This window comes from Triturus cristatus, chromosome 7 (genome assembly GCF_964204655.1).
Source record: "Triturus cristatus chromosome 7, aTriCri1.1, whole genome shotgun sequence".
In the NCBI taxonomy this organism is placed as follows: Eukaryota; Metazoa; Chordata; class Amphibia; order Caudata; family Salamandridae; genus Triturus; species Triturus cristatus.
Window position 1 is genome coordinate 1,514,829,462 of NC_140590.1, and position 6,802 is coordinate 1,514,836,263.

Sequence of the window (6,802 nt, forward strand, 5' to 3'; positions counted from 1 at the left end):
CATCATAACAAATAAGTCTCCCAAAATGGCCACCAGAGACAAAAGAGCCCAAATGTAGCCCAAATATCACCCAGATGTAGCCCAAGTATAGCCCAATGAGGGGATTCATTTTGCCATATAAATTATGATTGGTGCTGCAGAAAGAAAAATTAGGGCACATTTTGACTTCTCAAATCCTCTTCGATGTCATAAAAAATTCTGACTTGCAGACTGAAACATGCACTTTGAATATCAGCAGCAGACTTCCCTGGTGAGCAGTAGCTTTACTACAGTGATCTAATGAGCAACTAGAGTGCTAACATTCAGAATTTATGGCAAATGTGTGACACATCTGAATGCCTTCTTGATGGAACCAAGTAAAAAACTGAAAGTATTTCCTGCTGAGGAGACTGCAGTAAATGAGGAAATTAGGAAACTTCATAACAAATAAATCTCCCAAGATGGCCACCAAAGACAAAAGAGCCCAAATGTAGCCCAAATATCACCCATATGCAGCCCAAGTATAGCCTAATGACAGAATGTCCCAGAGTGTTCTTAAGAACAACTAGAGCGCTTACTGTCTTACTTATGACAAAAGTATGGCACACCTGAAGCCATCTTGATTGGAATAAACTGGTAACACTTAAAACATTTAATTTAAAAAGGAACACAATGAGGGGGTTCATTTTGCCATAGAAATTATGATTAGTGCTGAAGAAAGAAAAATTAGGGCACATTTTGAGTGACTTCTCAAATCCTCTTCTATGTCATAAAAAAATTCTGACATGCAGACTGAAACATGCACTTTGAATACCAGCAGCAGACTTCCCTGGTGAGCAGTAGTTTTACTACAGTGATCTAATGAGCAACTAGAGTGCTAACATTCAGAATTTATGGCAAATGTGTGACACATCGGAATGCCTTCTTGATGGAACCAAAATAAAAAACTGAAAGTATTCCCACTGAGGAGACTGCAGTAAATGAGGAAATTAGGAAACTTCATAACAAATAAATCTCCCAAGATGGCCACCAGAGACAAAATAGCCCAAATGTAGCCCAAATATCACCCATATGCAGCCCAAGTATAGCCTAATGACAGAATGTCCCAGAGTGTTCTTAAGAACAACTAGAGCGCTTACTGTCTTACTTATGACAAAAGTATGGCACACCTGAAGCCATCTTGATTGGAATAAACTGGTAACACTTAAAACATTTAATTTAAAAAGGAACACAATGAGGGGGTTCATTTTGCCATAGAAATTATGATTAGTGCTGAAGAAAGAAAAATTAGGGCACATTTTGAGTGACTTCTCAAATCCTCTTCTATGTCATAAAAAAATTCTGACATGTAGACTGAAACATGCACTTTGAATACCAGCAGCAGACTTCCGTGGTGAGCAGTAGCTTTACTACAGTGATCTAATGAGCAACTAGAGTGCTAACATTCAGAATTTATGGCAAATGTGTGACATATCTGAATACCTTCTTGATGGAATCAAAGTAAAAAACTGAAAGCATTTCCTACTGAGGAGACTGCAGTAAATGAGGAAATTAGGAAACTTCATAACAAATAAATCTCCCAAGATGGCCACCAGACACAAAAGAGCCTAAATGCAGCACAAATATCAACCAGATGTAGCCCACATGTAGCCCAATGACAGAAGTGTGCAAAACACTTATTTTTTGTGTATTTGCAGTTTTATATAGTGCAGACTTGTCAGGCATTGGAATGCTTTACATGAGCATTGGTTACATCACACAAGATCAAATTCATTTTGGTTGTAGACATGGGGAGATTAAGTGATTTGACCACAATCACAGAATGTTGAGCTGAAGCAGAAACTCCAACCTGGTTCCCCAGTTGCAAAGTCTGCAGCTCTAGAAGTAACACCATATCCTCTCGCCAAGGTGCAACATTTAATCAAGTGGTCAACTGGATAAAAAAACATAAAGATTACAAATAATTTAAAAGTTCTTTGTCGCTATTTGAAATCTCAGAAAATATGTCCTCATTTTAGTTTTTTAGAGCACTAACCATAATTTTGATGCAATTAAGACCCTCTCATATATGTAATTTCTAAAGGAAATACTCTAGGTATTACAGTTTTGATTACATCAAGATGACGTCAGGCGTTCCACACTTTTGTAATAAATATAGAATGTTAGCAATCTAGTTGTTCATTGGGATTCTGTTGAGAGGCAGAGGCCAGGGGCATGGATTCTGAAAATTGAAGGCAGGTAGGAGAGTGCAGAGGCAACAATTTGACCACACTGGGCTGGCAGGAAGGACAGTGGCAGCACAACAGACTATGGAGGGCAGTGGAAAGGGGTGCAGGGGCAACAAACCAACAATACAGGACTGGCAAGAGAGGCTGTGGCAATATAATAGGCCATTGTGGGCAGAAGGAAGAGGCAGTGGTAGTACAACTATACATGGCAACAGACCCGTTTCAGCCAGGAAACGTCCAATGTTTTTAAGCTCAAATGGGCTTTATTTGATCTGTCTCCTGTCTACAATCTCCTCTTTTTCAATGTAACTCAAAGGGGAAAATAAATACCCCAGTTTTTTTTCAAAATCTCCCTTTTACCAAGTTCAAAATGTTCGCAAGTATGGTACATTGAATCATGGTAGGCAAGAGGAAATGGGGTAGGGACATGGACTCGGATAACAGAGGACAGGAGGGACATGGAGAGGTGCACCAAACTGACCCTACAGGGCAGGCATCAGGGTTTGCAGCAGCATAATACACCACACAGCGCATGCGGGACGGGAGTGCAGCACAACAATCCATAGAAAGCAATAGGGAGGAGACAGGACCATGCACATGGACAACAGAGAACAGATGGGAAAGAGGCAACGGTAGCTAGCTGGCCATAATGGACAGACAGGAGAGAAAGCTGCATAATAACAGACCATAAAGGGCAGGAGGGACGGATCAGGGGCATTACAATGGAACAGACAAGCCAGGAGAGAGGGAATAGGGGGTCTGCACATGGAAACAGAGGGCTGGGGGCAAGGTGGCAGGGCAGGAGCAGCAGGATGACCATGGAGGTCAGGCAGGATGGGCACTAGAAACAAGACACACCATGGAGAGCAACAATGAGACTATGGTGGCATACACACAGACCATGGAGGGAAGGTGGGAGGGGGTCAGGGGCAGCTAGCTGACCACACAGGGAAGGTGGGAGGGGCCATGGCAGCACAGAAGACCATGCATGGCAAGCGGGAGAGTTAGTGGCAGCACAATGGCTAAGATGGGCAAGAAGGAGGGTGCAGGGGCATGCACAAAGGACCATGGAGGATAGAAGGTAGGGTCAGGACCTGGGCACAGACAAGAAAGTTCAGGGGAAGGGGCCTCACAACAGACCGCGCGGGGCAGGCAGGAGGAGCAGTTGCAGCACAACAGATCAGGGAGGGCAGAAGGGTGTGGCAGTAAAATGGACCATGGAGGACAGGAGGAAGGGGATAGGGGCATGGCATGTGGACAGGCAGGGTGGAAGTGGCAGGGACAGGTTACAGTCATCTGACAATGCTAGGCAGGTGGGAGGGGAGTGGCAGCTCAACAGAACACTCAGAGTAGATAGGAGTGACAGGTCCATGGAACATAGTGGGCAAAAAGGATGGAGCAGGGGCATGCACAAATACATCGGAGGGCAGGGGGAAGGAGAATAGGGGCAGCAAGCTAAGCACAGAGGCTAAGCAGGAGGTCAATGATGGGTCATAGAATTGGGCAATGGAGGGCAGGAGGAGTGGACTGGTACATCATGCTAAATGGAGGGCAGTGGCAGCACATCAGACCATGCATGGCAGGAGGGAGGAGGCTAGTCCATGGATTCAGACAACAGAGGATAGGGAGGAGGTGGATGGGGCAGCAAGCTAACTGTTCAGAGAAGGTGGGTATTAGGAACTTTATCGGTTTTAAAATGTGTGTCTGTGCGAACTACTTAAAATATGAACAAGTATGCAGCATAATCTCACTTTTATTCAGGAAGAAGAGGACGTTTGTGACTGTGACTCCGGGCTCACTTGGCAGAAACACCCCCTGACCCTCCACCCCCATCGCAAAATGTAATGCCCGTGAAAAGGGTAGGTGGATGCAGTGTTATATAGAACAAAGTCCTGAGAGCACGATTGAAAATGAAAACTAGATGTCGTATATGGTATAATCTATACACCAAAAAGTGTGATATAAGATGAACCGGGGCGTGAAATATAATATGCAATACATTGTGCGCAATGACAGATTCATTGGAGAGCGCGAGATAGCACAGGCACTAGCGCGTGCTATGCGATATGAGCCTTGGAGTGTAATATGCACAGGGCAGTGTTGTGTAACATAACTAGTCTCTAAATTTGTAATATAAAATATGTGCTGGGGAGTGTAACGTTGCATATGCACTGTGACAAAGATATGGATCCCAGATTGTAATATGTATGGCATAGCGCTGTGCGTTATAACATACACATCGAGGAAGGCATTTTAGATGGGGCAATATAACCCGTGCGAAGGCAAGTGTGGCATGACATATTCATGGGGTGGTGTTACAGTGCACATGGGCTAGAGAGTGTCATAGCATACGCACTAGCTGGTGGAATACAACACAGAGGTGTGAGGCAATCGGCGGGCACTGGTGGGTGTAACACAGCATTGGGCTCAGCCAGGAGCACGCTGTGACTCTCAAGTGAGGTTCGTCTCCTTTCCAGAGAGTAAAATAAAAAGTATTACACATCCGGCGGTGGATGTGTTTTTATTAACCGTGAGGGGGGTTTCTTGCATAGTTTGGTCGAATTTTTGTAGAATCCCCTTTGAATGGCTTGGTGTGCGTGTATATTAAATGTGCCCGTCAATAGCTACCCATGTTTGTATAAATAAACAACAAGGGTGTCTACTTGGAGAGTACCCACCGGCGGGGGCGCCGGGATTAGGCACGGTAGGGCATCAGACACGTCAGAGCTTCACTAGCGGTGTAAATACATTCCATGTGGATTCCTTCTATGCATAGTCTCCTTTTAATGAATATCACGCAAATCGTCATGGTGATAGGTACATACGGTTTGTCGAGCATGTCCTAGGTGTTTCTATAAATATATATATTTTTAAAATAATAAAAAACAAAGGCCGGCCCCGGGGGATGGGGTCCCCGGAGCCATAAGTGGCCTGAGGAGGGGGGCAACGCAGCCCCCTCCTAAAGAATTTAAATAAAAAAAGGCCCTGACCCGGGGGTTTGGGTCCCCGGGGCCGATTAAGGCCGTGGGAGAGCCAAATTAATTTTTTCCCCCAAAAAAAATTAGGGTGCAGGCCCTGGGGGATGGGGTCCCCAGGGCCAGTAAATTAGAAAAAGAAGGGGGCCACACAGCCCTCCTTCTTAAAAAAATAAAATAAATAAAAGACCGGCATCGCGCTGGAGGCCACGCCCCCTCCTTGCAGGACTCTGCAAACGCGCCCCCTGGCCAGTTGTAAGTTGGGGAATTAATTCCCCTTCAATACTGAGGGTCTCTGAGGGCCAACTAGCCCAACAGGTATCTCCAGTGTGCGCCAGAGAGCTGCGTTGCAGACAGGTGTTCTGAGACCACGCCCCTTTTTACACCTCTATGCAACGCAGCTCTGTGGCGCTTACTGGAGGTACCTAGTGGGCTAGTTTGACCCTAGGGACCCTTAGGATTCAAGGGGACTTAATCTCTCAACTTAGAACGGCCACAGGGCGCGTTTACATAGTGGTGAAGGGAGGGGGCGGGGCCTGAGGTGACGTGTTCAAACACGCCCTGTCGCGCGTTTTAAGTTGGGGAAATAATTCCCTTTCAATCCTGAGGGACCCTGGGGGCCAACTAGCCCACCAGGTGCTTCCCGTAAGTTCCACTGCTCTGCGTTGCAGAGAGGTGGTGCAGGCCGTGCCCCTTTTTACACCTCTCTGCAATGGCGCTTACTGGATGTACCTAGTGTGCTATTTTGCCCCTAGGGATCCTCAGGATTCAAGGGGACTTAATCTCCCAACTTAAAAAACGGCCACAGGGCATGTTTATACAGTGGGAAAGGAAGGGGACGGGCCTGAGGTGACGTGTGCAAACACGCCCTATGGCGCGTTTTAAGTTGGGGAAAATAATTCCCCTTCAATCCTGAGGGCCCTTGGGGGCTAACTAGCCCACCAGGTGCTTCCAGTAAGCGCCACTGAGCTGCGTTGCAGAGAGGTGGTCCAGGCCGTGCCACTTTTTACACCTCTCTGCAACGCAGCTCTGTGGCGCATACTGGAGGTACCTAGTGGGCTAGTTGGACCCTAGGGTCCCTCAGGATTCAAATGAACTTAATCTCCCAACTAAAAACGGCCACAGGGGGTGTTTACACAGTGGTGAAGGGAGGGGACGGGCCTGAGTTAACGTGTGCAAACAAGCCCTGTGGCACATTTTAAGTTGGGGAAATAATTCCCCTTCAATCCTGAGGGCCCTTGGGGGCTAACTAGCCCACCAGGTGCTTCCAGTAAGCGCCACTGAGCTGCGTTGCAGAGAGGTGGTCCAGGCCGTGCCACTTTTTACACCTCTCTGCAACGCAGCTCTGTGGCGCATACTGGAGGTACCTAGTGGGCTAGTTGGACCCTAGGGTCCCCCAGGATTCAAATGAACTTAATCTCCCAACTAAAAACGGCCACAGGGGGTGTTTACACAGTGGTGAAGGGAGGGGACGGGCCTGAGTTAACGTGTGCAAACAAGCCCTGTGGCACGTTTTAAGTTGGGGAAATAATTCCCCTTCAATCCTGAGGGACCCTGGGGGCCAACTAGCCCACCAGGTGCTTCCAGTAAGCACCATGTTGTAATGTGCTTATTAAACTG